The 10754-nt window shown below is 40.1% G+C and overlaps 1 protein-coding gene across 1 annotated transcript in view; it reads left to right on the top strand.

Annotated features, from left to right (window-relative positions):
• Nucleotides 1–2183: 2183 nt before the first annotated feature.
• The window catches only part of FUT8 (fucosyltransferase 8), a 393784-nt gene continuing 385213 nt past the window's right edge, over nt 2184–10754 (top strand). The window contains exon 1 of the mRNA XM_073637234.1: nt 2184–2383. The gene's annotated coding sequence lies outside the window, so the exon portion shown is untranslated. The remainder of the gene's footprint in view (nt 2384–10754) is intronic.

Genomic DNA, 10754 nt, shown 5'->3' with positions numbered 1-10754 from the left:
ACCCCGCGGCTCCTCAGCCGGGCACACCCCGCGGCTCCTCAGCCGGGCACACCCCGCGGCTCCTCAGCCGGGCACACCCCGCGGCTCCTCAGCCGGGCACACCCTGCGGCTACTCAGCCGGGCACACCCCGCGGCTACTCACCAGGGCACACCCCGCGGCTCCTCACCAGGGCACACCCCGCGGCTCCTCACCAGGGCACACCCCGCGGCTCCTCACCAGGGCACACCCCGCGGCTCCTCAGCCGTTCACACCCCACGGCTCCTCAGCCGTTCACACCCCACGGCTCCTCAGCCGTTCACACCCCACGGCTCCTCACCAGGGCACACCCCGCGGCTCCTCAGCCGTTCACACCCCACGGCTCCTCAGCCGTTCACACCCCACGGCTCCTCACCAGGGCACACCCCGCGGCTCCTCAGCCGTTCACACTCCGCGGCTCCTCAGCCGGGCACACCCCGCGGCTCCTCAGCCGGGCACACCCCGCGGCTCCTCAGCCGGGCACACCCCGCGGCTCCTCAGCCGGGCACACCCCGCGGCTCCTCAGCCGGGCACACCCCGCGGCTCCTCAGCCGGGCACACCCCGCGGCTCCTCAGCCGGGCACACCCCGCGGCTCCTCAGCCGGGCACACCCCGCGGCTCCTCAGCCGGGCACACTCCGCGGCTCCTCAGCCGGGCACACCCCGCGGCTCCTCACCAGGGCACACCCCGCGGCTCCTCACCAGGGCACACCCCGCGGCTCCTCACCAGGGCACACCCCGCGGCTCCTCACCAGGGCACACCCCGCGGCTCCTCACCAGGGCACACCCCGCGGCTCCACAGCCGTTCACACCCCGCGGCTCCACAGCCGGGCACACCCCGCGGCTCCACAGCCGGGCACACCCCGCGGCTCCACAGCCGGGCACACCCCGCGGCTCCTCAGCCGGGCACACCCCGCGGCTCCTCAGCCATTCACACCCCACGGCTCCTCACCAGGGCACACCCCGCGGCTCCTCACCAGGGCACACCCCGCGGCTCCTCACCCGGGCACACCCCGCGGCTCCTCACCCGTTCACACCCCGCGGCTCCTCAGCCGGGCACACCCCGCGGCTCCTCAGCCGGGCACACCCCGCGGCTCCTCAGCCGGGCACACCCCGCGGCTCCTCAGCCGGGCACACCCCGCGGCTCCTCAGCCGGGCACACCCCGCGGCTCCTCAGCCGGGCACACCCTGCGGCTACTCAGCCGGGCACACCCCGCGGCTCCTCACCAGGGCACACCCCGCGGCTCCTCACCAGGGCACACCCCGCGGCTCCTCACCAGGGCACACCCCGCGGCTCCTCACCAGGGCACACCCCGCGGCTCCTCACCAGGGCACACCCCGCGGCTCCTCACCAGGGCACACCCCGCGGCTCCTCAGCCGTTCACACTCCGCGGCTCCTCAGCCGGGCACACCCCGCGGCTCCTCAGCCGGGCACACCCCGCGGCTCCTCAGCCGGGCACACCCCGCGGCTCCTCAGCCGGGCACACCCCGCGGCTCCTCAGCCGGGCACACCCCGCGGCTCCTCAGCCGGGCACACCCCGCGGCTCCTCACCAGGGCACACCCCGCGGCTCCTCACCAGGGCACACCCCGCGGCTCCTCACCAGGGCACACCCCGCGGCTCCTCACCAGGGCACACCCCGCGGCTCCTCACCAGGGCACACCCCGCGGCTCCTCACCAGTTCACACTCCGCGGCTCCTCACCCGTTCACACCCCGCGGCTCCTCACCCGTGCACACCCCGCGGCTCCTCACCCGTGCACACCCCGCGGCTCCTCACCAGTTCACACTCCGCGGCTCCTCACCCGTGCACACTCCGCGGCTCCTCACCCGTTCACACCCCGCGGCTCCTCACCCGTGCACACCCCGCGGCTCCTCACCAGTTCACACCCCGCGGCTCCTCACCCGTGCACACCCCGCGGCTCCTCACCAGTTCACACTCCGCGGCTCCTCACCCGTGCACACTCCGCGGCTCCTCACCCGTTCACACCCCGCGGCTCCTCACCCGTGCACACCCCCATGCTTTCCTCGCTGGCTGTGGCTTTGGCTCAGAGGGTGTCGCAGTTTCTGCTGAATTTATTTTGTCCCCCCCGCCCATCCGTATCGCCTCTCCCCCTCCTCCTATCGCCCCCGTTGATCACACAGCACTGTGCGCATGCGCGCTGTATCCTCTCCCCGCCCGTCCGCTCCCTCCTCCTTCTCCTTCTCCTCCTCCTCCTCCTCCTCCTCCTCTCCCCGGTGCTAGTGCCGCTCCGCTCACCACCCGGAGGCGCCGGGCACAGGGTGGAGGCTCTGCCGGCTGCACGGAGGACACAACCCCCGCCACCACCACCGGACTGAGGCTCCTACTACAAGTGACCGCAGCAGCACGGTAAGTGACCCGGGGACACCGCGGCCGGGAGTGATGTGCTGTCACCTCTGTGTATATATATGTGTACAGTGTGTGTATATGTATGGTGTGTCAGTGTATAATATATATATATGTGTACAGTGTGTGTATATGTATGGTGTGTCAGTGTATAATATATATATATATGTGTATAGTGTGTGTGTATATGTATGGTGTGTCAGTGTATAATATATATATGTGTACAGTGTGTGTGTATATGTATGGTGTGTCAGTGTATAATATATATATGTGTACAGTGTGTGTGTATATGTATGGTGTGTCAGTGTATAATATATATATGTGTATAGTGTGTGTGTATATGTATGGTGTGTCAGTGTATAATATATATATGTGTACAGTGTGTGTGTATATGTATGGTGTGTCAGTGTATAATATATATATGTGTACAGTGTGTGTGTATATGTATGGTGTGTCAGTGTATAATATATATATGTGTATAGTGTGTGTGTATATGTATGGTGTGTCAGTGTATAATATATATATGTGTACAGTGTGTGTGTATATGTATGGTGTGTCAGTGTATAATATATATATATGTGTACAGTGTGTGTATATGTATGGTGTGTCAGTGTATAATATATATATGTGTACAGTGTGTGTGTATATGTATGGTGTGTCAGTGTATAATATATATATGTGTACAGTGTGTGTATATGTATGGTGTGTCAGTGTATAATATATATGTGTACAGTGTGTGTATATGTATGGTGTGTCAGTGTATAATATATATATGTGTACAGTGTGTGTGTATATGTATGGTGTGTCAGTGTATAATATATATATGTGTACAGTGTGTGTGTATATGTATGGTGTGTCAGTGTATAATATATATATGTGTACAGTGTGTGTGTATATGTATGGTGTCAGTGTATAATATATATATGTGTACTGTGTGTGTGTATATGTATGGTGTGTCAGTGTATAATATATATATGTGTACAGTGTGTGTATATGTATGGTGTGTCAGTGTATAATATATATGTGTACAGTGTGTGTATATGTATGGTGTGTCAGTGTATAATATATATATATGTGTACAGTGTGTGTATATGTATGGTGTGTCAGTGTATAATATATATATGTGTACAGTGTGTGTGTATATGTATGGTGTGTCAGTGTATAATATATATATGTGTACAGTGTGTGTATATGTATGGTGTGTCAGTGTATAATATATATGTGTACAGTGTGTGTATATGTATGGTGTGTCAGTGTATAATATATATATATGTGTATAGTGTGTGTGTATATGTATGGTGTGTCAGTGTATAATATATATATGTGTACAGTGTGTGTATATGTATGGTGTGTCAGTGTATAATATATATATGTGTACAGTGTGTGTGTATATGTATGGTGTGTCAGTGTATAATATATATATGTGTACAGTGTGTGTGTATATGTATGGTGTGTCAGTGTATAATATATATGTGTACAGTGTGTGTATATGTATGGTGTGTCAGTGTATAATATATATATATGTGTACAGTGAGTGTATATGTATGGTGTGTCAGTGTATAATATATATATATGTGTATAGTGTGTGTGTATATGTATGGTGTGTCAGTGTATAATATATATATGTGTACAGTGTGTGTGTATATGTATGGTGTGTCAGTGTATAATATATATATATGTGTACACTGTGTGTGTATATGTATGGTGTGTCAGTGTATAATATATATATGTGTACAGTGTGTGTATATGTATGGTGTGTCAGTGTATAATATATATATGTGTACAGTGTGTGTATATGTATGGTGTGTCAGTGTATAATATATATATATATGTGTACAGTGTGTGTGTATATGTATGGTGTGTCAGTGTATAATATATATATATATGTGTACAGTGTGTGTGTATATGTATGGTGTGTCAGTGTATAATATATATATGTGTACAGTGTGTGTATATGTATGGTGTGTCAGTGTATAATATATATATGTGTACAGTGTGTGTATATGTATGGTGTGTCAGTGTATAATATATATGTGTACAGTGTGTGTATATGTATGGTGTGTCAGTGTATAATATATATATATGTGTACAGTGAGTGTATATGTATGGTGTGTCAGTGTATAATATATATATATGTGTATAGTGTGTGTGTATATGTATGGTGTGTCAGTGTATAATATATATATGTGTACAGTGTGTGTGTATATGTATGGTGTGTCAGTGTATAATATATATATATGTGTACAGTGAGTGTATATGTATGGTGTGTCAGTGTATAATATATATATATGTGTATAGTGTGTGTGTATATGTATGGTGTGTCAGTGTATAATATATATATATGTGTATAGTGTGTGTGTATATGTATGGTGTGTCAGTGTATAATATATATATATGTGTACACTGTGTGTGTATATGTATGGTGTGTCAGTGTATAATATATATATATGTGTACAGTGAGTGTATATGTATGGTGTGTCAGTGTATAATATATATATATGTGTATAGTGTGTGTGTATATGTATGGTGTGTCAGTGTATAATATATATATGTGTACAGTGTGTGTGTATATGTATGGTGTGTCAGTGTATAATATATATATGTGTACAGTGTGTGTATATGTATGGTGTGTCAGTGTATAATATATATATATGTGTACAGTGTGTATGTATATGTATGGTGTGTCAGTGTATAATATATATATATGTGTACAGTGTGTGTATATGTATGGTGTGTCAGTGTATAATATATATATATGTGTACAGTGTGTGTATATGTATGGTGTGTCAGTGTATAATATATATATATGTGTACAGTGTGTGTATATGTATGGTGTGTCAGTGTATAATATATATATATGTGTACAGTGTGTATGTATATGTATGGTGTGTCAGTGTATAATATATATATATGTGTACACTGTGTGTGTATATGTATGGTGTGTCAGTGTATAATATATATATATATGTGTACAGTGTGTGTGTATATGTATGGTGTGTCAGTGTATAATATATATATATATGTGTACAGTGTGTGTGTATATGTATGGTGTGTCAGTGTATAATATATATATATATGTGTACAGTGTGTGTGTATATGTATGGTGTGTCAGTGTATAATATATATGTGTACAGTGTGTGTATATGTATGGTGTGTCAGTGTATAATATATATATATGTGTACAGTGAGTGTATATGTATGGTGTGTCAGTGTATAATATATATATATGTGTATAGTGTGTGTGTATATGTATGGTGTGTCAGTGTATAATATATATATGTGTACAGTGTGTGTGTATATGTATGGTGTGTCAGTGTATAATATATATATATGTGTACACTGTGTGTGTATATGTATGGTGTGTCAGTGTATAATATATATATATGTGTACAGTGAGTGTATATGTATGGTGTGTCAGTGTATAATATATATATATGTGTATAGTGTGTGTGTATATGTATGGTGTGTCAGTGTATAATATATATATGTGTACAGTGTGTGTGTATATGTATGGTGTGTCAGTGTATAATATATATATGTGTACAGTGAGTGTATATGTATGGTGTGTCAGTGTATAATATATATATATGTGTATAGTGTGTGTGTATATGTATGGTGTGTCAGTGTATAATATATATGTGTACAGTGTGTGTATATATGTATGGTGTGTCAGTGTATAATATATATATGTGTACAGTGTGTGTATATGTATGGTGTGTCAGTGTATAATATATATATATGTGTACACTGTGTGTGTATATGTATGGTGTGTCAGTGTATAATATATATATATGTGTACAGTGTGTATGTATATGTATGGTGTGTCAGTGTATAATATATATATATGTGTACAGTGTGTGTATATGTATGGTGTGTCAGTGTATAATATATATATGTGTATAGTGTGTGTATATGTATGGTGTGTCAGTGTATAATATATATATATGTGTGTACAGTGTGTGTGTATATGTATGGTGTGTCAGTGTATAATATATATATATGTGTACAGTGTGTGTATATGTATGGTGTGTCAGTGTATAATATATATATGTGTATAGTGTGTGTATATGTATGGTGTGTCAGTGTATAATATATATATATATGTGTACAGTGTGTGTATATGTATGGTGTGTCAGTGTATAATATATATATGTGTACAGTGTGTGTATATGTATGGTGTGTCAGTGTATAATATATATATATATGTGTACAGTGTGTGTGTATATGTATGGTGTGTCAGTGTATAATATATATATATGTGTACAGTGTGTGTATATGTATGGTGTGTCAGTGTATAATATATATATGTGTATAGTGTGTGTATATGTATGGTGTGTCAGTGTATAATATATATATATATGTGTACAGTGTGTGTATATGTATGGTGTGTCAGTGTATAATATATATATGTGTACAGTGTGTGTATATGTATGGTGTGTCAGTGTATAATATATATATATGTGTGTACAGTGTGTGTGTATATGTATGGTGTGTCAGTGTATAATATATATATGTGTACAGTGTGTGTGTATATGTATGGTGTGTCAGTGTATAATATATATATGTGTATAGTGTGTGTGTATATGTATGGTGTGTCAGTGTATAATATATATATATGTGTACAGTGTGTGTATATGTATGGTGTGTCAGTGTATAATATATATATGTGTACAGTGTGTGTGTATATGTATGGTGTGTCAGTGTATAATATATATATGTGTACAGTGTGTGTATATGTATGGTGTGTCAGTGTATAATATATATGTGTACAGTGTGTGTATATATGTATGGTGTGTCAGTGTATAATATATATATATGTGTACAGTGTGTGTGTATATGTATGGTGTGTCAGTGTATAATATATATATGTGTACAGTGTGTGTATATGTATGGTGTGTCAGTGTATAATATATATGTGTACAGTGTGTGTATATGTATGGTGTGTCAGTGTATAATATATATGTGTGTACAGTGTGTGTGTATATGTATGGTGTGTCAGTGTATAATATATATATGTGTACAGTGTGTGTGTATATGTATGGTGTGTCAGTGTATAATATATATATGTGTACAGTGTGTGTATATGTATGGTGTGTCAGTGTATAATATATATATGTGTACAGTGTGTGTGTATATGTATGGTGTGTCAGTGTATAATATATATATGTGTATAGTGTGTGTGTATATGTATGGTGTGTCAGTGTATAATATATATATGTGTACAGTGTGTGTATATGTATGGTGTGTCAGTGTATAATATATATATGTGTACAGTGTGTGTATATGTATGGTGTGTCAGTGTATAATATATATATATATGTGTACAGTGTGTGTATATGTATGGTGTGTCAGTGTATAATATATATATATATGTGTACAGTGTGTGTGTATATGTATGGTGTGTCAGTGTATAATATATATATGTGTACAGTGTGTGTATATGTATGGTGTGTCAGTGTATAATATATATATGTGTACAGTGTGTGTATATGTATGGTGTGTCAGTGTATAATATATATATATGTGTACAGTGTGTGTGTATATGTATGGTGTGTCAGTGTATAATATATATATATATGTGTACAGTGTGTGTATATGTATGGTGTGTCAGTGTATAATATTATATATATGTGTACAGTGTGTGTATATGTATGGTGTGTCAGTGTATAATATATATATATGTGTACAGTGTGTGTATATGTATGGTGTGTCAGTGTATAATATATATATGTGTACAGTGTGTGTATATGTATGGTGTGTCAGTGTATAAATATATATATGTGTACAGTGTGTGTGTATATGTATGGTGTGTCAGTGTATAATATATATATGTGTACAGTGTGTGTATATGTATGGTGTGTCAGTGTATAATATATATATATGTGTACAGTGTGTGTGTATATGTATGGTGTGTCAGTGTATAATATATATATGTGTACAGTGTGTGTATATGTATGGTGTGTCAGTGTATAATATATATATGTGTACAGTGTGTGTATATGTATGGTGTGTCAGTGTATATATATATATATGTGTACAGTGTGTGTGTATATGTATGGTGTGTCAGTGTATAATATATATATATGTGTACAGTGTGTGTATATGTATGGTGTGTCAGTGTATAATATATATATGTGTACAGTGTGTGTATATGTATGTGTGTCAGTGTATAATATATATATGTGTACAGTGTGTGTATATATGTATGGTGTGTCAGTGTATAATATATATATATGTGTACAGTGTGTGTGTATATGTATGGTGTCAGTGTATAATATATATATGTGTACAGTGTGTGTGTATATGTATGGTGTGTCAGTGTATAATATATATATATGTGTACAGTGTGTGTGTATATGTATGGTGTGTCAGTGTATAATATATATATGTGTACAGTGTGTGTATATATGTATGGTGTGTCAGTGTATATATATATATATGTGTACAGTGTGTGTGTATATGTATGGTGTCAGTGTATAATATATATAGTGTACATGTGTGTGTATATGTATGGTGTCAGTGTATAATATATATATGTGTACAGTGTGTGTATATGTATGGTGTGTCAGTGTATAATATATATATGTGTATAGTGTGTGTGTATATGTATGTGTGTCAGTGTATAATATATATATGTGTACAGTGTGTGTGTATATGTATGGTGTGTCAGTGTATAATATATATATATGTGTACAGTGTGTGTATATGTATGGTGTGTCAGTGTATAATATATATATGTGTACAGTGTGTGTGTATATGTATGGTGTGTCAGTGTATAATATATATATGTGTACAGTGTGTGTGTATATGTATGGTGTGTCAGTGTATAATATATATATGTGTACAGTGTGTGTGTATATGTATGGTGTGTCAGTGTATAATATATATATGTGTACAGTGTGTGTGTATATGTATGGTGTGTCAGTGTATAATATATATATGTGTACAGTGTGTGTATATGTATGGTGTGTCAGTGTATAATATATATATGTGTACAGTGTGTGTATATGTATGGTGTGTCAGTGTATAATATATATATGTGTACAGTGTGTGTGTATATGTATGGTGTGTCAGTGTATAATATATATATATGTGTACAGTGTGTGTGTATATGTATGTGTGTCAGTGTATAATATATATATGTGTACAGTGTGTGTGTATATGTATGGTGTGTCAGTGTATACATATATATGTGTACAGTGTGTGTGTATATGTATGGTGTGTCAGTGTATATATATATATATGTGTACAGTGTGTGTGTATATGTATGGTGTGTCAGTGTATAATATATATATATGTGTACAGTGTGTGTGTATATGTATGGTGTGTCAGTGTATAATATATATATGTGTACAGTGTGTGTATATGTATGGTGTGTCAGTGTATATATATATATGTGTACAGTGTGTGTGTATATGTATGGTGTGTCAGTGTATAATATATATATGTGTACAGTGTGTGTATATGTATGTGTGTCAGTGTATAATATATATATGTGTACAGTGTGTGTGTATATGTATGGTGTGTCAGTGTATAATATATATATGTGTACAGTGTGTGTATATGTATGGTGTGTCAGTGTATAATATATATATGTGTACAGTGTGTGTGTATATGTATGGTGTGTCAGTGTATAATATATATATGTGTACAGTGTGTGTATATGTATGGTGTGTCAGTGTATAATATATATATGTGTACAGTGTGTGTGTATATGTATGGTGTGTCAGTGTATAATATATATATGTGTACAGTGTGTGTATATGTATGGTGTGTCAGTGTATAATATATATATGTGTACAGTGTGTGTGTATATGTATGTGTGTCAGTGTATAATATATATATGTGTACAGTGTGTGTATATGTATGGTGTGTCAGTGTATAATATATTATATGTGTACAGTGTGTGTATATGTATGGTGTGTCAGTGTATAATATATATATGTGTACAGTGTGTGTATATGTATGGTGTGTCAGTGTATAATATATATATGTGTACAGTGTGTGTGTATATGTATGGTGTGTCAGTGTATAATATATATATGTGTACAGTGTGTGTATATGTATGGTGTGTCAGTGTATAATATATATATGTGTACAGTGTGTGTTATATGTATGGTGTGTCAGTGTATAATATATATATGTGTACAGTGTGTGTGTATATGTATGGTGTTCAGTGTATAATATATATATGTGTACAGTGTGTGTATATGTATGGTGTGTCAGTGTATAATATATATATGTGTACAGTGTGTGTATATGTATGGTGTGTCAGTGTATAATATATATATATGTGTACAGTGTGTGTTATATGTATGGTGTCAGTAGTATAATTATATATGTGTACAGTGGGTGTATATGTATGGGTGTCAGT

Source organism: Phyllobates terribilis, unplaced genomic scaffold, assembly GCF_046119375.1.
Source record: "Phyllobates terribilis strain yellow unplaced genomic scaffold, ASM4611937v1 Scaffold_6__1_contigs__length_29720123, whole genome shotgun sequence".
In the NCBI taxonomy this organism is placed as follows: Eukaryota; Metazoa; Chordata; class Amphibia; order Anura; family Dendrobatidae; genus Phyllobates; species Phyllobates terribilis.
This window is presented reverse-complemented; position numbering and strand designations above follow the sequence as displayed.